Here is a 22,783-nt window from a genome sequence, read left to right as displayed (position 1 = left end):
CTTGAATGTAATCATAAGAAATCATCAGACTAAATTGAAATGAAAACAGCACCTGGCCTTCAAAAATGTCAAGGTCTCACACACACACACACACACACACACACACACACACAAGGAAAATGTGAGGAACTGTTCTAGAATGAAGGAGAATAAAATCAGATAGTAGCTAAATGAAACATGAGATCCTAGGCTGAATCCCTTTCCTGAATAGAAAAGGTGATTGGGTCAGCTCAATATTTGAATGAGGTCTGTGCATTGGATGGTAGGATCATATAAGTGTTGATTTCCTGCTTTTGATGGATATATTCTGGTTACGGAGGACAGTGCCTTCGTTTTCGGGGTAATGGAGTATCATGTCTGCAATTTACTCTCAAATGATTCAGAAAAATATGAACTGTGTGTGTGTGTGTGTGTGTGTGTGTGTGTGTAGATGTGTAGAGAGTGAGAGAAACAGTATATACAGATATACAGACAGATATACAGAAATCCTTTGTATTCTTCTTTCAATTTCCCTGCACATTTGAAATTACTTGAAAGTAAAAGCATAAAAAAACAAAAACTTATTTTCTAATATCTTTTCCTTTTTTCCCAGTTTTATTGAGAAATAATTGACATATATTACTGTATAAGGTGTACAACGTGATGATTTGATACACATACAATGTGAAATGACCACAATAGGTTTAGTTAGCGACCATCATCTTGTGTAGATATAATAAAAAGGAAAGAAAAAGGAAAATCCTCCTTGTGATGAGAACTCTTAGGATCTGCCCTCTTAACAACTTTCCTATAGATGATAGACCACCATTAGCCGTCACGCATCATATTGTACATGACATCCGTAGTACTTATTTATCTTATGACTGGAAGTTTGTGCCTTTTGACCACCTTCTGCCAATTCCCTCTTCCTCAACACCCTGCCTCTGGTAGCCACAAACCTAAACTCTTTTTCTATGAGTTTGCTGGCTGTTTTGTTTTGTTTTGCTTTGCTGTAGATTCCACCTATAAGTGAGATCATACGGTAGTTGTCTTTCTCTGATTTATTTCGCTTAGTATAATGTCCTTCAGGTCCATCTAGATTATCACCAGGGGTAGATCCCTCCATTAGCAGAGCAAAGAAAATGAGCAGATGACACGGACTCCAATTCTGCATCTTGAGAAAGGATCAGCGGCCGTGTTCCCTCGTAGTCTCTCACAAGGCACAGTTGCCCGTCCCGGTGCTGAGAATGACCCAGAGAAAAAGGCAGGCTGCAAGCAATTTGTGCACGTCTGTCCAGACACACATGGGCACTCAACTCAGAAGAGAGGTGGGTGAGGAGAAGGGAGGACCCTTTCTCAACAATTCCCAGGAAACACCTGTTCAGGTCACAGGGGGAACACACATGATTATGAACGGAAATGGATCCTTCCCACTCAGTCCCATCTGAGCCCCTGGTTGCACAATTGTCTTAACTATAAACTTTAATAATCTAAGCATTATGCTTCGCAACAAATTCCAGTGCCATGGAGGACTAGAAAGAGGAACAGAAAAGTCTAAGCCAAATTAATTATAAAAGTTTGCACTTTGTCTCTGTGGACTGGTTTCTGAAGATACAGAGAAGAGTGTCATCAAGGGGTCGCCATAGCAACGTAAACTGGAGGGGGTGAGAGCAAGTATGGAAGGGCACCTGACGTCACAGGTGTGAGGGGGGACGGCTGGCAAGACTCAGTGGTGGGCTGGATGTGTTTGAAGAGGAAGGACGGGGCGAGGACAGGCAGAATGAGAAAAAAGAGAAACAAAGAGAGAAACAAAAAGAGAAACAAAATGAGAAAAAAGAAAACAATCACGGGGACAGTTTCAAATGCAATAAAAGCTCAAAACATCAACACAATTTACCTTCTTTGAAGTATTATATTTGTTGACACCTAAGAAGGCAACCTTGACTCCTGGGACTTTTCAAGTTAATGGATTTTGCTGTACCTTGGCCAGGTTGTCTGCTCCTCATTCAGTTTGGCTCCTGGGCAAACTTACTTCACCTCCTTATCCTTTAAAGCTTGTTGCTAGGTAACTACATCCAGGGTTCTTTCTGATCCCTAGATCAAGATATCTGTGCCAAAACGTAGACAAGCTAATTTGAGGGTTGGAGAGAGTTGAGGCACTTTTTCTGAGAACTCTAATCAGCTTTCGTTTATGGGACTCTCTCTGCATGAACAAAGTTAGATGTTTTACCATGGAAGCTGAATGTTCCCGTGCCTGGTAGTCCTAGCCCTCTTTTTAAAAACACGAGGAAACAGAGTAGACTCCTCCCCCCGAATGATCAACAAATCTCTGTCCTTGGGTCCATGAGGCCAACAGCTACAGAAGTAGGAACACCTTTTCCTGTACCTTCTTGTTGAAGAAATGGGAAGTCAAAGGGAGAGAGAGGGTATGTTCAAGCAACTGGGTGCTGAGGGAAAGAGCAGCCCCAGAAGGGTTACCATGGTGATGGGCTTATAGACAGATAAGTTAGGGGTCCCCTGGAAAAAGAAAGAAGAGACATAGCTTTCTTAACATAAGGAATATCATTTTAGGCGCCCCCCCCCCCGCCATTTTGTGACCCATGCCTGACCGGCATTACTTGCCCAAGCCAATTTCTTGCAGAACTGCCTGGGATATGTTCAAATTGCAGAAAAATAGACCACGATAGTTCAATATTTTAGGAAATAGAATGCAAAATTTTAGGCCTCCACCAGGCCTAAAAATAGCCTAACGCTATCAGAGACAAGAAAGCAATGGTAACACTCCCAGTGCTATTTCAAAAGCAATGACCTAGGGCAGAATCTTAAGTCATTTTTGCAGGATTGAAGCCCCTCTGAGAAGTCAAACCCGGGACTGACTGGAGCCCTTGACGCGGACCCTTGCTGGCCCCCGTGACTTCAATCAACCAGGACCCGGATTCTGTCCACCCAGGATGAGTCTGGCCCCAATTCTACACGGAGCTCTCCTTTGCCAAGACCGTCCATGAATGTGCATGCCCCCTCAGCTTAAAACCTCCCCAACGTTGTCGTTGTTGGGGAAGGGGCGGCACTGCTGTGAGAAATAGCCTGGTTTCCCCTTACTGGTTGCAAGTAAAACCCTTCCTTTCCCCACTCTTTTGCCTTGATCTCCACCAAGAGGCAAACTTAACTTCAGGTTCCAGGCTCAGGACCACTGACTTTGGCATTGGAACTCTGGTCTCTTGGACACAAGGAAGGAATGGGATGACTAAAGGTGGAAACACAGTGTCTAAAGGACAGCTGAGAGACGTCCGGCTTACGAAGGTACTTGTCAGCCTTGCTCTGGGGCTTGTATGGGTACTGATTAGTCATCAGCATGTACTGTGCATATATTTTTCTAATGGCATGGTACAGCTATCAGATATAATGGTAAACACTTCCTGTGTATTTATCTGACAAAAAAAAAAATCCCCACAAAAATATAGTGTCTCTACAAAGACTATAGAGAAGGATGTTACGTCTCGACGATTATATTGGGGAAATCAAAACAGAATGCTTTGGAAGAGGTCCCCAGGATGGGGCCATCAGTTACAACCCACTTCACAGGGCACCTGGGTGGCTCAGTCGGCTGAGCATCCGACTTTGATTTTGGCTCAGGTCATGATCTCATGGTTTGTGTGTTCGGGCCCCGCGTCAGGCCACAGCGTCAGGCTATGCGCTGACAGTGCAGAGCCTGCTTGGGATTCTCTCTCTCTCTCTCTCTCTCTCTCTCTGCCCCTCCCCTGTTCTCTCTTTCTCTCTCTCAAAATCAGTTAAAAAAAAAAAAGACTTTAAAAAAATACTTCAACAATTGTATTTGAACAAAATATGTCTGAGATGTGGTGCATTTGGTGCAGTCAATGAACTCAAGTGAGACCGGGGAACATATCCCATAAAATGCCGAGGGTGCCTTCAGTCACTCCCTTTCCTTTGATTTCATTTTTCTCATTAAAACCCAATCTATGCCCCATTTAAAGTTCTCTCCCACCTAACAGTAGCATGGTCAAAGCAATAAGCTGCACACACCCTAGGGGAGAATACCAAGCGAAGACTCTCTGACTTCCAAACTCCTTTGAACACCTCAGTTAACGTGACCCAAGATGATCGCTGATTTGCACAAACCTGACACACCGCCAGGCAGGAGTGGTAATAAATACAAGAATGTCGGAATTGAGTCACACAATTGTTTCCTGTTTTATGGGGAAAAAATTTTTTTAAACAATTCAAAATTAAGCTTGAGGGAAAATTATTCCTGCCCTGGACACCTAGAAGCACGGGTGGCAGTTTGGCCCATTCTATGATAATTGTTCACCTAAATCTGGTTTGCTTACAGCGATGCGTTAGGCTTTTGAATTCATCAATTTTCTTGCCTGAAAGCTCAAAAACTAATAATCTTTTTCCTGCTATTGCCAATAGCTCTAGCTGTTGTCAGAAATGTTCCCCTCTTCCAATGGAAACCTGCAAACGAACACAAAAACCCTACACAATTTAAGATCTTCTTTTCATAGAGATTTACTACCATGGGTCTTATCAAAAACAAGACTTCAATTTTTAAAATATATTTACAAAAACACTCATCATCCACTTCAGTGAGGTTAATTATCCTCCCCTGAAATGTTGTGTTGAAAGTTAGTTCATTCTGAAGGGCACCCTGGCTGGCTCAGTTGGCATGCGACTCTTGATCTTGGAGCCATGAGTTTGAGTCCCATGTTGGGTGTAGAGATTACTTAAAAATCAAATGAATGAAAGACAGAAAGGAAGTTAGCTAATTCTGGGCTCAATACTGAACTCACTGGGAGATGTTTCCATGCTCCTCCCTAAGCAAAGCCAACATGCTATGTAACTAAGGCTAAAAGAAATTCACTCTTGGTATTATGTTGAACAGAAAGATGGAAGGAGGTCACCATGCCATTTCTGTGGTATTTTGTGCTGCCAGAGGACAGGACTTATTTAATGGCCCTCGTACAGCACTGCCATTCTTTTGAAAATGTCAAGTTCGGAAGATTTCACCAATCAGAGGCAAGCCCATAAGGAGCTAATCCGCTTATATAGGAGAAACCAGTGACCAGGCAGTGATAGTGTAATAAATTCCTTAGCATGTACAAAGAAGGGGGGTTCACCTGCTTAGCTTTGAAAGGGTGGTGAGGGTTTCTCAGAAGACACCACCTGAAAGCTGCATCCTGGAAGGGAAGGATAAAGAACCACGCAGGGTTGGAAGCAAGGAAGGCAGAAGATGAAAAATGGGAAGGGTACTCCAGGTAGCGAATGCAGCACATGGAAATGCTAGAGACTAAACAGCACCAAGCTTTAAGAAATAGCCTAGCGTTGAACCTGATCAGCAGGATTTCTCAGGTGGGGTCCATAAGTCCCCTCCATATGAGTTGCCCAGCTTGTTGCAATGCAGCTTCCAGAACCCTGAGGCTTATCTACTACCTCAGAATCTGGAGTCTAGGACTTTGTATTTTAAATAAGCATTCCAGAGAATTCATAGGCACTCTGGATTGTATATCCTCTGGCAAGGCAGAAGTCTGGGAAGGGGGGAGGTAGCAAGAGAGGATTCCGGTGAGGTGAGCAGTGTTGGACCATGAGGTTCTTGAACACCAAAGGTTTGGAACTTGAGACTTTCCTGAGTCCAATGGAGGAGCCACAGCCGGGATCTACATAAAAATAAAAAGGGGGAATAGAATTCTACTTTAGAAAAATCACTCTAGAGGCAGCATGGAAGAATGCCCTGGAACTGGGAGAGACTCAGGCAGAGTCATCCAGAGGACAGAAGAGCTGAAGAGAAATAGTAAGAAAGCAGGACCGACTAGAACTGGTGATTGGTCCGATGGGATATGGTAGTGAAGGGGAGGAGACATGGTTTTAAGGACAGGGGAGGGGACATCAAGAATGATCCCTCCCTAGGGTCCTAGCTTGAGTACTATTTATAGGGTGCTGATCACAAGGGGTGACAAGGAGAGTACGTTCAGTAACACCCAAAGTGTCTGTAGAACTCAGGTTCGGTAGACACATTTGGGATGGAGTTAGAGACCCAGAGTTATCAATACACAGATGGCAACAGAAGCTGTGGAAAGTACAAGCTTATGGTGCCGTCTTTCTTCATAAACTAGGAAGTAGAGTTACTTCCCAATAGTAACCAAAAAAGGAGATGTCAGAGAATGCAGGAAATATAAAATAGCCCCTATGAGGCCACAAGAGAGAATGCTGAACAAGGAAACAGAAAGCATTAAAGACTCATCAAGTATGGAAGGACAACTTGTCGTAGCTCCAGTTGTGCTGAAGGTGTTTTTCTCCTGTAGGACTTCCCCACCAGGGGGGCAGGAATGTAGAAAGGAGACAGCTGGGCCACTAGCAACTCAGCCCCTCTAAAGAAGCAGAGGGACTCTGGGTGCCTGGGTGGTTCACTCAGTTAAGCATCTGACTTTGGCTCAGGTCACGATCTCATGGTTCGTGGGTTCGAGCCCCGCGTCAGGCTCTGTGCTGACAGCTCAGAGGCTGGAGCCTGCTCTGGATTCTTCGTCTCCCTCTCTCTCTGCCCTTCCTCCTGTGTGTTCTCTCTCTCTCTCCACACAAATAAATAAACATTAAAGAAAAAATAAAGTTCCTTAAAAAGAAGAAGAAGAAGAAGAGGGACTAAAGGACCCCTCTGGTCTTGAGGCTCTCTCCCAAATGCTGTAATTCCTCCCCAGACTCAGATCTGGGAACAAAAACCTACCATTCTTCTCTTCAGAGTGGTTCCGCCTTGCTGCTTGCCTGTTAGTTCCCCTGCTGTGCGTGTATGTACGCATGTCAATGCACACCCTCTGAACACTTTCCCGCAGGTACAAGCACTATTCCTTGACTGTTTCCCAGGCCTACTTAGGTAGCAGTGAATATTGAAATTATTTCCCCCTATTTTATGGTTATCTTTGTCTATAGCCAACAAGCTAGTGTGGCGATTAAGTAGAACAGACTTTGAAGCTCTATTCTGAATTCGTAGTTAATTACTACTTCCATCCCCAACATATCTAGCCATCACTTCCTCTGCTTCTCTCTCTTTTTAGATATCTTCTTCTCTAGGCTTTCCATAATCGCCTACTTACTCCATGCAGCAAAGCATAGCTAAATCAAGCAGCAAATAATTTCCCTACACCGCTCTGCATGCTGAACCGGAACAGTGAGGGATGATCCCTGACCAAACACACACGTGCTCTTTCCCAGATCAACTGGGAATCAAAGAGTAAAAGGGAGAGAAAATCAAGTTTTTCTGGGTCCAGGACTTCCACACACACACAGATCCCCGGTCTGCTCACTCTGCCTGTCTCTCTGTCTCTCTCTCTCAAAATAAATAAATAAACTAAAAAAATAAAAATAAAAAGATGGGAAGGGCCATGCTCATTTAAAAGGCTAGCAGCTGGCATTAATGTAATTAACATCACTTTTGAGCAGCTAAATGATTTTCTTTTGGAAAATGGCTGATCCCATTGTGACCTCCATGGCACCCATTTCCCACTAAGGAACAGAAAATCTACCTTCTCTCTCCCCTCCCCAGTACCTCCAGGGAGCAGAGACATGACTTAAACTCAGCTAATCACATGGTCTGTCCTTAGGGGAAAGGGAAATAGAGATTTCATGTATGGATTTCTAGAGAACATCAGTATTGTAGCTGGAGTAAAATGCAATTCTCAACACCCCAAGAAGTAGAACCATGTACGGCCCAATAAATAAATAATGATGTTAGATGAGGATTTGGAGTCTGGCAAAAATCCAGTTTGTATAGAAATCAAATCCTATTAGAGTATTATAAGGAAAGCTATGTTATTCTGGACTGAGTTTTTGTGGCTATGGATTGAGCCAATTATTTTAATTATACTCTTGGGAAAGCTACTGGAATTCAATTAAATTCCGGTGACTGATTTCCACCGGCATTCAATTGAGTGCATTGCTTTTGAGCAAAGAGACTTGACATTTGGTTTAATAGTGTTAAGACTACGGTTTGATGCTGAGAAACAAAAAATGTGAGCTTTTAGTAATCAAATTAAGAACCTCAGCAAACACGATTAAAACTCACAGGACCAGACTACTTGAAGCCGCAGGGATCATTTAAAACACAGATGTTAACATTCTTTCTAAGCAAACATGTTCTTTATTTTAAAAATCTAGGTACTTAAATAGGAGAATGGCCTAATGAACTGAGGTAAATCGCAACGATCAAATACAATGAACCAGTTAAAAGTGGGGTTTCTCCATATGGACAAACATGGCTAGACCTCTAAGACATGCCACTGAGAAAAGAAAAAAGCTGTTTAATGAAGTACCCTCTAGGAAAGGGGGAAAAAAACGGAGACAAGACAGTTTGATGAAAGGAAACTTTTTGTCCTATGTTAATTAACTATTGCAAGGAGAATTACTAATACATTACCTAGATGGCCAAAAATAACTTTAAGAATAAATTTAGTTTCTAGTTTCTAAGTGATTTTTAAAAAAATGTTTTAATGTTTTTATTTTATTTTATTTTATTTTTAAAAAAAATTTTTTTTTCAATGTTTATTTATTTTTGGGACAGAGAGAGACAGAGCATGAATGGGGGAGGGGCAGAGAGAGAGGGAGACACAGAACTGGAAACAGGCTCCAGGCTCTGAGCCATCAGCCCAGAGCCCGACGCGGGGCTCGAACTCACGGACCGCGAGATCGTGACCTGGCTGAAGTCGGACGCTTAACCGACTGCGCCACCCAGGCGCCCCTGTTTTTATTTTATTTTTGAGACAGAGACAGAGTGCAAGCAGGGGAGGGGGCAGAGAGAGAGGGAGACACAGAATCCGAAGCAGGCTCCAGGCTCTGAGCCGTCAGCACAGAGCCCGACACGGGGCTCGAACTCACAAACCGTGAGATCATGACCTGAGCTGAAGTCGGATGCTTAACCAACCGAGCCACCCAGGTACCCCTATAAGTGATTTTTTTAATATTTATTTATTTATTTATTTATTTATTTATTTATTTTGAGAGAGAGAGAGAGAGCCCACATGGGTGCGAGTGCACGCAGAGGCTGGAGGGAGGTGCAGAGAGAGAAGGAGAGAGAGAATCCCAACAGGTTCCCTGCTTGTCAGCACAGAGCCTGACACGGGGCTCTGTCTCACGAATCCCGTGAGATCATTACCTGAGCCAAAATCCAGAGTTCGTGTCTCCACCGATGAAGCCACCCAGGTGCCCCATACTTGTTTTCTGGCAAACATTTTCCATCATGCAGTTTTCTCAACAAGTTGTGATAAAACAATCATGTCGAAGGGAAGAGGTTTAGTTCCAGGCAAGACAGAATGAGCACATCCATCCTGACTCTTCTACTCCAAACGAGTGATGAGTTTCCCATGTTTCCTCGGCTGTGCCCGGGCCTAGGCTCAAGGCAGCCCCAAACCAAGAAGACCATAAATATTGTGTGATCTTCCCTCCATGAGGTACCTGGAATAGGCAAATCATGGAGACAGAAAGTAGAATAGGGGCGCCTGGGTGGCGCAGTCGGTTAAGCGTCCGACTTCAGCCAGGTCACGATCTCGCGGTCCGGGAGTTCGAGCCCCGCGTCAGGCTCTGGGCTGATGGCTCAGAGCCTGGAGCCTGTTTCCGATTCTGTGTCTCCCTCTCTCTCTGCCCCTCCCCCGTTCATGCTCTGTCTCTCTCTGTCCCAAAAATAAATTTAAAAAAAAAAAAAAAAAAAAAGAAAGTAGAATAAAGGTTACAAGGGGTTGCGGGGAGGCAGGAATGGGGAGTCGCTAACATTTAGGGTTCCATTTGGGATGATGAAAAAGTTTTGGAAATGGGTAGTAGAGATGTTTGCACAACAAAGTCAACGTACTGAATGTCACTGAATCCGTACATCAAAACATGGCCAAAATGATAAACTTTATATATGTTTTTCACCACAATGGAAAAAAATTGGGAAAACGGAAAGAAAGAGAGCAATTCACAAGTATAGTTGTAGACTTTAACATTCCTCTCTCGGTAATCAACAGAACAGGTAGAGAGAAAATGAATACAGAAGAGATATAAAAGAACTATACAATCAATCACCTGAATGTAACTGGTATGTGTAGAACATTACACCAAAAATACATTCTTTTCAGGTACACGTGAAACATGCAACAATATGGACCACATCTTAAGTTTTAAACAAGTCCTAACAAACTTAAAGTATTTAAATTATACAAAGAATATTTTTTGACAATAATGGAGTTAAACTACAAATCAATAGCAGTAAGAACAAAAAAGTCTCTAAATACTTGAAAATTAACCAATACACTTCTGAGTAATTCATGGGTCAAAGACCTCAAAGGATATTAGAAAACCTTCTGAACTGAACAAATATAAAGCAATGCTTAGAGGGAAAGTCAGAGCAAAGAACAAAAATCTCAACCCAATAGTCTCAGTTTCCCCATTAAGATAGTAGGGGGGGCGGGGGGAAGCAAAGACATAGAAAGAAGGAAATAATGTTTTTTTAAAGGGCAGAAACTGATAAAATGGAAAGCAAACCAAAATAAGATAAAGAAAATCAAGGAAACCAAAAGCTCATTCTTTGAAACAATCGTTCAAGTTGATAAACCTCAAGCAAGACTGACAAAGAAAAAAAGGAAAGACACAACCATCAATATCAAGAATGAAAGGGGGAGGAGAAATTGGAGGGGGGTTATAAGAGGGGGGGAAGAGAGTGGGGGTGTGGGAAGGGGTGGAATATCACAACAGACTCCACAGACCTTACCAGGAGGAGGAGGGAATGTCCTGATAACTCTACACACAGAAATTCAACAACCCAGGTAAATGAACCAATGCCTGAAAAAAAAAAAAAAAAAAAAAAAAAGTAAAACTTGACTTAAACCTTACAACTTATACCAAAATTATCTCAAAGTGGATTGCAAACCTAACATTTATGTTTTATATAAAACATAGAGGCACCTGGGTGGCTCAGTCGGTTAAGCCTCCGACTTCAGCTCAGGTCATGATCTCACGGTTCATGAGTTTGAGCCCTGCATCGGGCTCTGTGCTGATGGCTCAGAGCCTGGAGCCTGCTTCGGATTCTGTGTCTCCCTCTCTCTGTTCCTCTCCTGCTCACATTCTGTCTCTCTCTCAAAAATAAATAAAAATTTAAAAAAATTTTTTTAATAAAAAACCATAAAACTATAAAGTTTTACAAGAAAATAACAGAGGAAATCTTTGTGACTTAGAGTACACATGATACCAAAAGCACAATCTTTAAAATGAAAATCTTGATTACTTAAATAGTATTAAAATTCTAAAACATTGGAACTGGGAAAGACATTGTTAAGAGATTGAAAAGGCAAGTTACGGACTAGGAGAAAATATTCATTTGTACAAACAACTTGTGTTCAGACTATACCAAAAAAATAAATAAGTAAATAAAATTCATATCTCTACATTAAGAAAATAATCCAGTTTAAAAATAGACAAAAACTGGGGCGCCTACGTGGCTCAGTCCGTAAGTGTCCAACTTTGGCTCAGGTCATGATCTCGCGGTCCGTGAGTTCGAGCCCCGCATCGGGCTCTGTGCTGACAGCTCAGAGCCTGGAGCCTGTTTCAGATTCTGTGTCTCCTTCTCTCTCCGACCCTCCCCCATTCATGCTCTGTCTCTCTCTGTCTCAAAAATAAATAAACGTTAAAAACTAAAAAAAAAAATAAATAAACACTAAAAAATTTTTTTTAAATAGACAAAAACTTACACATACACTTCATCAAAGGGAGCATAAGGATGGCCAATAAACACGCAGAAAACATGTTCAACAATACCAACCATTGGAGAAACGCGTATTAAAGCCTCCGTGAGAGTCGCACCAATTAAAATGGCTAAAACACCAAGTGCTAAAAGGATATGAAGTAACTGGAAATCTCCAACATCACTGACGGTGACGCAAAATCTCACAGCCACTCTGAAAAATAATGTAGCGCTTTCTCAACAGATTAAACCTACATTTTACCATATGACCCGGTAATCCCACTCCTAGGTATTTATTTACCTTAGAGAAATTAAAACTTATACTCACTTAAATACCTTTAGCTAAATGTTTACAGCTGTTCTTTCATAATTGCCAAAAGCCAGAAACAATCCAAATGTCCTTGAGTGGCCGAGTGGATGAATAAATGGAGGTCCGACAACACAACGAAGTGACGCTGTAGCAATGAAAAGGAATGAACTGTGGACGGACTCAACACCTTGGGTGAATTTCAAACGCATAAGGCTGTGTGAAAGAAGCCAGTCTCAAAAGTTGCGTGTTGTATGATACTGTTTGTCCGACACTCTCAAAAACACAAAACCACAGTGACAGAGAACAGATCCTTTGTTGCCAACGGTCGGTGGTTGAGGAAGGAAATGATGACAAAGGGGCATCATGAGGGACCTTTTAGTGACAGAACTGTTCTATATATTGAGTGTGGTGGCAGCAACACGACTCTCTATGTGTTAAAACTGGTGGAACTGGGGGCTCCTGGGTGGTTCGGTCAGTTGAGCATCCGACTCTCGATTGAAGCTCAGATCATGATCCCAGGGTCTTGGGATGGAGCCCGGCGTGGGGCTCCGTGCTGAGCGTGGAGCCGGCTTTAGATTTTCTCTCTCTTTCCCTCTGCCCCTCTCCCCGCACCTCTAAAATAAAAATAAAATAAAATAAAACTGGTAAAACTGTACATAAAAAAAAAGTCCGAACACTTGATGGCAGCTCTCAATCAAGCATTTCTATTTTTTTTTTCAACTATTTGTATGGATAGGTAATTAGCATTAACCATCAAATAAATGTTGAGTTCCTACTGGAAATCTCTGTATCCTTGAAATGCTATTAGTTTTCTGATTGGCCCTTATAATGTGCTATGGACCATAAAATGCATTATGTTCTCATAATCCCTTAACAAGAAGCTTAACAAGAGGATGCCTAAAATTCACCTATAGTATTTTCACTTACATCTACAACTGCTGCTTGGATATTATTCATAACATCTATCCTATGAAAGAGATAACTTTGAAATTCCAAAAATTTATTTTTGTCAATCAAATATTCCCCCCCCCCCTTATTTTTGAGATTTCTCGGGAGTACTTTTAGGAAACTTTTAATATGGAATAGTCAATAACTGTTTATTGATTAAAATAAAAAACATTAATGATACATATAAATACCATAAGTTTCATTTTGTGACTTTCTATGATTCAAACATCCGTACTGTCCATCAACAGAAATTATTCCTTTGCAAAGGCTTTTGAAAGCATCGCTCATTTTCCCTCCTATTCCCCATACATGTGACCTTTAACTTTAAATCTAATGTCTCTACCCTTTGTCGATCATCAAAACACCATTTGCAAAGAGCTCAACTTGAGCACAGGTGTACTTTTTAGAGAATCACACTCCCTGTAAACTCATTCCAATTAATCATTTCTCACCAGTTTAATAATTTTCGAACAAAACAAAAGCAAAAACAGAAGACCTTTAACCACATCAGGAAGCACCCCGGAAGGAATAGGTCTTAACTACATCGGGACTCAAAAGCAGATTGGGAAATGGTGAGTTGTGCCAAGAACAGAAGCGTGCTATGCTGTTGAATTATTTCAGTGCACCGATCACCCAGATTTGGTTTCATACCAAGCGTGCTTTTCTATTTCAAAATTTATCTAAATGTGTCTTAATCCAAACGTCGTTTGTCTTTCATTAAACCAGCTTCCCACTCGCTGCAGAAAATCATATCGTTGTTATTCCATTCTACTAAAATAAAAATTATAAATACCATGCTCTTCTCTCATATGCAACCTTTTTAAGTCCTAGTTGTGTCTTCTTTGAATATTTTTTTAATGTTTATTTATTTTTGAGAGACAGAGCACAAGTGGGGTAGGGGCAGAGAGAGAGAGAGACACAGAATCTGAAGCAGGCTCCAGGCTCTGAGCCGTCAGCACAGAGCCCGACACGGGGCTCGAACCCACGAACTGTGAGATCATGACCTGAGCGGAAGTCAGACGTTCAACCGACTGAGCCACCCAGGCGCCCCTGTGTCTTCTTTGGAAGTGATCGACTTATTTGCCACTTTGTGTGAGGCCCTTTTCTCAATGAGGTTATAGTACCAGAATAGCCTCCCAGGAGGCTACCTTGATTCCAGACTGCATCCAGGGTGACAAAAAAAATTCTACAACTCCAAGGTCTCAATGGCCTTTCTCTGACCCCAAAATGATTCCCATCATTTATTGAATTAAAGCCAAAATACTCACTTCGAAGAGCTTTGAGGAACTTCCATAATCATCCCCACCTTTTCTTTTGGTTCATTGCTATCTCTGGCGATTGTGCCTCTAATTATCCTTATGTTCCAATTTAGAGATTGGCTTTTGTTTGCATTAAATTTGTAAGCTCTTGGGGACAGGGCTATGTAACGGGATGCAAGATAAATATCCAACAAAAACAGTAACTTTCCTACATAACGGCGATAACCGGTTCTAAAATGTAATAGGAAAAAATCCCATTTCTAACACCAAAGCAATACTATACCTAGGAATGTAACTAAAGATAAATAGGTGAAGCCTTTATAAAGAACCCTTTATTGAAGGACAGCAAAGAGAACTAGAAAAAATAGAGACATACCATTGATACCCTGGGAGTCTTGATACGCTAAAAAAGTCAACATTTCCCAAATCAGTTTGTCAATCTAAATCAGACTCAAAAAGATTCTATAATTTGACAAGCTGTTTCCAGCTCGTTAAGGAAATAAAGCCAATGGCAAGAACTACCTAAACACTCTTAGGGGAAAAAATATATATATATATATAATCTAGATTAACTTGCTGTAGCAGATAATCAAACATTTTATAATTATTCAATAATTAAAAGAGTGTTGTCTTGGCACAGCAATAGGAAAATAATAAAAGTGAGTCAAGAAGCAGAATGAGGGGGGGCCTGGGTGGCTCAGTCGGTTAAGCGTCCGACTTCGGCTCAGGTCACCATCTCGCGGTCCGTGAGTTCGAGCCCCACGTCGGGCTCTGGGCCGATGGCTCAGAGCCTGGAGCCTGCTTCCGATTCTGTGTCTCCCTCTCTCTCTGCCCCTCCCCCGTTCATGCTCTGTCTCTCTCTGTCTCAAAAATAAATAAACGTTAAAAAAGAAATTAAAAAAAAAAAGAAGCAGAATGAGGTATAATAGTGTGAAACATAAGAAAGCTGCATTTCAAACTGATAAAGAAAAGATGGGCTGTTACATGTCTAAGAATCTTGTAATGTTGTCTATAAAACAGAATATCAAGTAAATTAAAATCTAAACATGAATCACCGAGACTAGCGATTCTGAAACTGTGATAATGGCAAAACAATTTGGAAAAGACTGCATGGTTATCACAGTCGAAGTACTTAAATAAAGTATAACACAGCACTGTGCACCAACATTTAAGGTATGCTGACTTGCCCTGACATTTAAAGTTTCCAAGAAACTAAGAAGAATAAGGTAGACTTATTTGGCCTGACATTTAAAGTTTCTGAGCCATACTGCTGCATGGAAAAAGTAAGTGAAATGAACAGACCTAACTCCTGATCTTATGTTTTTATAATGAGAGATACGGACGCATGTAAGTAGCGGAAAAGCGCCGTTGCCTAGTAGTGGAGATGGCATTCCTAAAAAACATGCAAACTTTTCAAAGGAAAACATGTATAGATTTGGTCACATAAAAATGTAAAGCCTCTGCAGGTCAAAATAACCCACACACAAAATTAAAACTCAAGTCATATCTAAAAGAAGTATTTTAAAGTGTATAACAGATGAAAGATAAATGGTCATAACATATGAAGAACCATTATGAATAAGAAAAATACCAACAACCCAATAGAAAAATGGGCATCTGCGGGGCGCCTGGGTGGTTCGGTCAGTTAAGCATCAAACTTCGACTCAGGTCACGATCTCGCGGTTCGTGGGTTCGAGCCCCACATCGGGCTCTGGTGCTGACAGCTCAGAGCCTGGAGCCTGCTTCGCATTCTGTGTCTCCATCTCTCTCAGTCCCTCCCCTGCCTCTCTCTCTCAAAAATAAATAAACATTAAAGAGAGAGAGAGAGACCTGAGAGAGAAACGACCATATGAGGACACAGCAAGAAGGAAACCATCTGCGAGGCAAGGAGAGAGGCTTCAGGAGAGACCAACTCTGCCAACATCTTGATCTTGGACTTCCAGCCTCTAGAACTAGGAGAAAACAGATTCCGCTGTTTAAGCCGCCCCGTCTGTCGTATTTGTTATGGCAGCCGTAGGAAACTAATACACACAGTAAGGACTAACCCTAGTTTTTAGGAAACTAACACACGCAATAAGGATTTTAGGAGGATGTCCACCCATCTGAAAATAGAGGTGGCTTCTGGAGCTCTAGAATGAGAGGGGAGAAAGGAAAGAAGTTACAAAGCATATATATGCACTTTCTATATGCTTTCATATTGCTAGAGATGTCAGGGCAGACATTTTTTTTTTCACAATCATAAAAGAAAAGAAAAAGGAAAGAATATCACTCTGGTAAGTAGGGGAACATTCATCGATGGTACGCAAAGTGATACTTTAATCCATTACACAATTTTTTAAACGGGAAAATGCAGACAGTACGTTTTGAGATCAGTTACGCAGGAACCTCATAGACTTTATATATGGGGTGCATATTTTTGCAAAGACTTAAAATATCACTTCTATTTTCAGAAGGTACATTCTCACAAAAAAGAAAACTCGCCAGCAAGTCTAATTTTAAGCCTGAGAACCCTAGGAGAAGTCTGTGGTCTCGGTTTCCTCTGCTTCATTTCCACTGCTGCGATCAGCTGGCACCACGTTTTGCAAAATCTAGGTTACTCGGAATTAAACAAACACTACACACATGAAACCAGAAACACCCGCACCCCATAAAGGACAGCAGAATCCACAACAAAACTCTCCTGACTTCATCACACACAGCTCTTCCTACCACTGCCGGAACACAGATCCTGATAGGTTCTCTTACTGGACAGTTGACCCCAAGGTGTCGCTTTTTGCCTGAGTGGCGAATCGACAGATTCAAGAAAAAGGAGCAGAGGGACGAAGAAGTTGTCATTTCTCCCAACTCTACGACAGCTGGCAACTCTAAATTGTGGGCTAGAAGCGTAAAAATTCCACTCGTAAAAACTCCACTCAAAATACCTCGAAGCCAAATTTTGACCAGAGTTCCTCCTTATGTTCCACGGCCACCCTCCACCCCCAGCCCACCCCGCCTGGTGACTAGAGTTTGGGACCCAGCAGGTGTTATATCTTCGTAAAACTGAACCTTACTATGTTATTTGTGCCAATGGAAAATCTTGATCTCTTCAGGTCAACTGCCCGTGCCACCTTAACATTCAAAATCATAAAACAAGTGAAACAGTGAAAAGTATAAAAAGGATGCAAACCATTTTAAATCTTTTCGGTGCACCTGGGTGGCTCAGTCTGTTGAGCGACCCACTTTGACTTTGATCTCACAGTTCCTGAGTTCGGGCCCCACATCAGGCTTACTACTGTCAGCACAGAGCCCCCTTTGGGTCTTGTCCGCCCTCTCTCTGTCCCTGCCCCGACTTGTGCTCTCTCTCTCAAAAATAAATAAACATTTAAAAAATGAAAACAAAACGACAAAAATAAAATAAAATCTTCTTTTAGTATAAAATCAACTTACATGTTTTTAACAGTACCCTCTGGGGGGCGGGGGTGACTTTCTTCCTTTTCTACCATCACTCCATGGGGAAAGAATTAAGATTGTGTTTGACATTTAAAGCGCAGAAAACATTTTGAGAGCTTGATCTACATGGGATATTGTGCAAGCAAATGGAAGGGGGAAAGCCCTCCAGGATCCAGTTGATAATGGAGTAAGGCTGTCAATAAAAAGAAAGCTACACGCAAGTTGATAATTCGAGTGGCAACAATACTACAAAGGTGTGATGCGGGTAAGGACAGGTGCTCTATTCTTCTTGGAAAATAAGGGCTTGGGAGGAGATGCACAGACGCCTTCATTTCGGTGGGGAGGAGAGAACTCTGCAAGCACCTTGAGTAAAGCTTGCCAGGCAGAAGGAGCAGCTCGCAAAAAGGCGGAGGTAAGAGCAGGTTGGGTTCGGTGGGGACAAGAAGCGCTCACGGCTGGCATCCAGCCCGGGGGAGACCACTGACCGCAGTTGGCCTGGGAAAAGACGGGGGACGTGATGCCTGTGCAGTCCTTTCCCTCATCACAAACCAGCCGAGGGAGCCCAGTGTCTTCGAGCCTCTCCTCGGCGCCCCTGAACCATGGGACCTAAGCGTGGGGACCCGCTACCTCCCTCCCCTCTGACCGCACCCTCGAGGGCAGGTTCCGTTGAACACACCGGGCTTTGGAGAAGTTACCTGAACATCGCACAGCCTCAGAAGCACCACGAGTCACTTCAGGACCGGTGCCCCAGGCTCCTGGATTAGGGCCACCAAAGGTGCAACCCCTTATCAGGAGAGAGAAACAAGGTGTCAGCCGGCTGGCAGGCAGGTGCCTTGGGACACCCCAGATCCCCAAAGGCTCTCTTGATCTTTGACCCATGAGCCTTCTGTGTACATGTATGTGCATGTAGGGCACATTTCCAAATTGCTCACAGTTTCAAAAGTAACCTAACGAATCGTCACTCAACGCTAGTTAGATGATTTCGGTGAAAATCCGTGGGTTTTCACTAACGGGTGGGAATCACTGCCCTTCTGGCCTTTGGCTGCTGGTTGATAGGGAGTTAGTGGCTTTATTAGGGAAGCACCTCACTTAGTTAGCCTTGCTTGCATGCCACTCTGGGTTAGATCCTGCGAAGAAAACAAGGACTGAGCTCAGAGGAAAAGAGAGCCCACCTGCTGGAAATAGTTTTTGACATAAAAAGTAAATTTCGGTTAAAGACATGGAGAAGGCTGTTCCCAAACAGAAAGGGATTACTGCTCTGTCAGAAGTCCTTTCAAGCTTAGTTGATGACGGTGTGGTTGTCTGGGAGAGGATCGGAACGTCCAACGATTATTGGGCTTTTCGAAGTAAAGCTCTTCCTGGAGGAAATGTAAGTAGGAGGTTCTGGAATCTCAGTTATCCGACAGACATCGTAAGCACCCAGACCTACCAAACAGCATCCGGAAACTAACATGAGTTGGCAGGAGCCAACCATGCTAGAAAAAGAGCTTTTTTTCCTTTTTAACTTTGAGACCAAAGGGAATAGCTAAGGGCAGCAGTAGAAAGATAACAAAGAATGTGACCCGGAAGTCAGAGAGGAAACACACCAAGAAAATAAAGTAGCCAAAGAAGCTGTTAACAGATGGAGCGATCGCATATTTGCAAAACTCTTGGGCCAAAAGAGAATTTGGATTTGAAAAAAATAAATTGACAACAAAATTTTGGGATTCGAGGGTACTCTGACAAAAAGCGTTGAAATATTCGATGTTGGTGAAGGCGCTTGTGAGTATGTATATTTTTATTTCACCCAATTAAGTGTACTGAATTGTCATTTACCTAAAACTGTGTTTATCATTTTACTAATTTTAAATAAAGTAAAAAGCGTAAAACAAAAAAATCTCTCCTCCTCGCCTCCTGCTTCATAGCGCTGTCTTTTATTATTTCTTTCATATTGTCTTAGCTTTCGGGTCTCACTTTACCTGTGTGGCCCCATCCTCTACCAACCCACACCCTTTCCAGGCGTTCTCCCCTTTGCGGAGGACTGTTTTTGTACTAACAACATGGCACACACTGGGTGACCAAGGGAGACTTGTCTGCTCTGGCTAAAGTGGTCTCCTCAGCTCATCGTCTAACAGGACTCCAGCCCCAAGTGGTCTGAACATCAGATGGTATGTGTTCTGTTAAGATATTTGGACAGGAGCATAGAGGCCACCGAGATCTACAGACACAGCACTCTGGGAACCAGATGAATAGATCCAAAGGGGCCAAAGCCAGAGGCTCAATGACGAGCTTGTCTTCAAAGTAGTTTTTATAGGAAAGAGCAACTCATATTCATCTAAGGTAATAGGAATTATTATGAGATATTTGAATGGCGAACGTCTATCTTTTTTTCCTAACCAGGTCTTGTCAGAGTGCAGAGACAGAAAGAGATTTAAGATCACCCCCAGGTAATCACCTGCCCCCCAGCTTTGTGGGATGCTCTTAGTTGAGAGAAGGAACAGAGGGAAAAGAGCAGTTCAGAAAATATGTGCACTTAATTTTAGGCCAGGTGCATTTGACGTATCTGTAAAATTTTGTCAAAACCATACATCATAGAAATAAGCAAATTATTTTCAATTTGAGCAATATTCTTAGGCAGCTGTGTACCATTACAGCACTGAGCCTTTAAAAACTGTACTATTCACAGTAAAGTTTGGTTTTAAAATGTTAGCTAAGATGGGTACAAGCAGTAATATTAAATGTTAATACAATACCTATTTTTGATTAAAATAATAAATGGTATCTGCCATTGGGAAAATCATTAGCAATTTATTTTTTAAAACTAAAGCTATTAGCAAATATCAGCAGTGAAGGAAAACACATCTAGCATTCATGCTGTTGACTTTTTTCCACTTAGTATTAAACATCAAAAGGCAATTAATTTTCTAAAAATTTACTTTATTATGGTTTATGAAAGGAAAAGCAAAATGCTCTATGTAGCCTGAAACACCATGAGTAAGATGCCAGCAATCTCTGGAGACCACATATGCTTCTTCACCGTGAACAGTGATACTAAAATGTGTGCAAACATTTTCTAGAGGAAAAAAAAACCCAACTTATAAATAATAGCATTGAAAGTTTTCTTGAGTGAAATTTTAGGAAAAACAACTCAAAATATTTTCAACTACAACTACGAAGATCTGAAGGTTATATGGCCAGTATTTTACCAGCCAGGGAAGAAACAAGTCACTAAAATTTTTCTACTTGACTTTGAAAAAAAAAAAGCGCCCACTATTGAAAGAATACACAGGTGGAAAGTGAGTAAAAACACGCACGCGATTACAATATGTGAAGAACTCACTAAGGGTTCTGCTCTGCGCTTTATGCACAATTATAAAATTTATGCCTCAAAACAACATGTGAGAGGTCTTATTGGTTTTGTTTTACAAATCAATAAACTTCGTCCCAAGGGAGGGCCATTACCTACCCTGAGTTACACCGGCGGGATTTTCAGCAGGTTTATAGGACCCCAACTTGCTTTCATGCGTCCACTGAACAAACATTTCAGTGTCTGCCGAGCGACGGGAACTGCACGAGGCAGAGGATATGGAACAGTGAAAAAACTGGCAAAAAATATATACCTCAGTGGAGCCTGCATCCTAGGGGGAGAACAGCCCATAAACACAAAAATAAGTAAAACAATATGCTATTAGAAGAGAAATGTTGGGCTGCGGGGGGCAACTGGGTGGCTCAGTCAGTTAAGAGTCTGACTCCATTTCAGTTCAGGTCACGATCTCACGGTTCTTGGGATCGAGCCCCACGTCAGCTCCACACTGACAGGACGGAGCCTACTTGGGATTCTTTCCCCTCTCTCTCTGCCCCTCCCCCTGCTCTCTCTCTCTCTGTCTCTCTTTCTTTCATAAATCTGCTTATTTATTTATTTTAAGAAAAATAATAAGTAAACGTTTTCTTTATTTTGAGAAAATAGGCATACTTGTTTATTTTGAGAGAAAGAGCACATGTGCGAGTGCCCACGAGTGGGGGAGGGGCAGAGAGCAAGGGAAAGAGAGAGTCCCAAGCAGGCTCTGCGCCGTCAGCGTGGAGCCTGACCTGGGGCTCAATCCCACAAACTGTGAGATCCTGACTCGAGCTGAAATCAAGAGTCAGGCATTTAGCCGACTGAGCCGCCCAGGGGCCCCAATAAATAACCATTATTTTTAATGTTTACTTATTTTTGAGAGAGAGAGAGAGAGAGAGACAGAGCGTGAATTGGAGAGGGGCAAAGAGAGAGGGAGACACAGAGTCCAGAGCAGGCTCCAGGCTCTGAGCTGTCAGCCCAGGGCCCCACGCGGGGCTCGAACTCACGGACCGCGAAACCATGACCTGAGTTGAAGTCTGACATTTAACTGACTGAGACACCCAGGTGCCCCTAAAAAACATTTTTTTAAAAAAGAAGAAGATCAATACTTGGGAGAAAAAATAAAGTGAAGAAGTGGAACAGCCAGTGCCACAGGTCGGACGGGCTGAGGCTTTAAAAGGGACAGTATGGGAAGGCTTCATCATGAAGGTGACAACTGAACAAAGACTTAGAAACGCTGATTGAGAACAGGTGTCATGGGGACATGTGGGGGAGGAGCAACGCAGGTAGCAGAATGGGAACATCGCCATGACACTGAGGTGAAATGTGTCCAGTGGTCAAGGAGCACCAAAGTGGCCAGGAGAAGGAAAGTAGCAACAGTGAAGACAGAGAAGCTTCTGCCTGGAGGTCGTTTGATGTTGGAGGGCTTGAGCAGGGGGACGACACGCCCAGAATTCAGCTATGAAGTGACACTCTAGTTGACAATACGCTGGGGAGAGAGAATGGGGAAAGAGAGCACGCAGGCAGAAGAATTAAGTGTCCATTAAAATGGTTTGAGGAAGAGGACAGCGGTGGCTTAGACCAGGGCATAGGAGTGGAGGAGTGACAAGTGTCAGTGGATATTTTGAAGGTAGAGCCAAGAGAATTTTCCTGATGACTGAATTTGAAGTGTGAGAGCAAAAGGGAAGAATCACGGATAACTTGGAATTTGGAGCCAAGCCAATTGGAAGATCAAGTTGCCAGATGCAGGAGAGTTTGGAGAATCAAGAGTGCGATTTGGACAGATTTTGAAGATTTCACCTAGAACACTGGATACATGAACAGATATT

The 22,783-nt window shown here is 42.4% G+C and overlaps 1 long non-coding RNA gene across 3 annotated transcripts; it reads right to left on the bottom strand.

The window, feature by feature from the left end:
* Nucleotides 1-592: 592 nt before the first annotated feature.
* LOC124507643 (uncharacterized) lies at nucleotides 593-12,267 on the bottom strand. 3 transcript variants are annotated; one of them, XR_006961065.1, is made up of 4 exons: nucleotides 12,021-12,267; nucleotides 11,700-11,906; nucleotides 10,724-10,794; nucleotides 593-1,356 (listed from the first exon to the last, which is right to left on the bottom strand). It is a non-coding gene; the product is annotated as an uncharacterized LOC124507643 (long non-coding RNA). The 3 variants fall into 3 exon arrangements; XR_006961067.1 differs by lacking the exon at nucleotides 11,700-11,906; XR_006961066.1 differs by lacking the exons at nucleotides 593-1,356; nucleotides 10,724-10,794 and adding an exon at nucleotides 11,575-11,613 and having other exon boundaries at nucleotides 11,706-11,906.
* Nucleotides 12,268-22,783: the final 10,516 nt, after the last annotated feature.

The sequence above is a fragment of the Lynx rufus genome, unplaced genomic scaffold, assembly GCF_022079265.1.
Source record: "Lynx rufus isolate CCGP_SWC_20201006 ecotype Redwood Valley unplaced genomic scaffold, mLynRuf1.p SCAF_12, whole genome shotgun sequence".
Classification (NCBI taxonomy): domain Eukaryota; kingdom Metazoa; phylum Chordata; class Mammalia; order Carnivora; family Felidae; genus Lynx; species Lynx rufus.
Note: the sequence above shows the minus strand (reverse complement) of the source record. Positions and strands in the feature narration are given on the sequence as shown.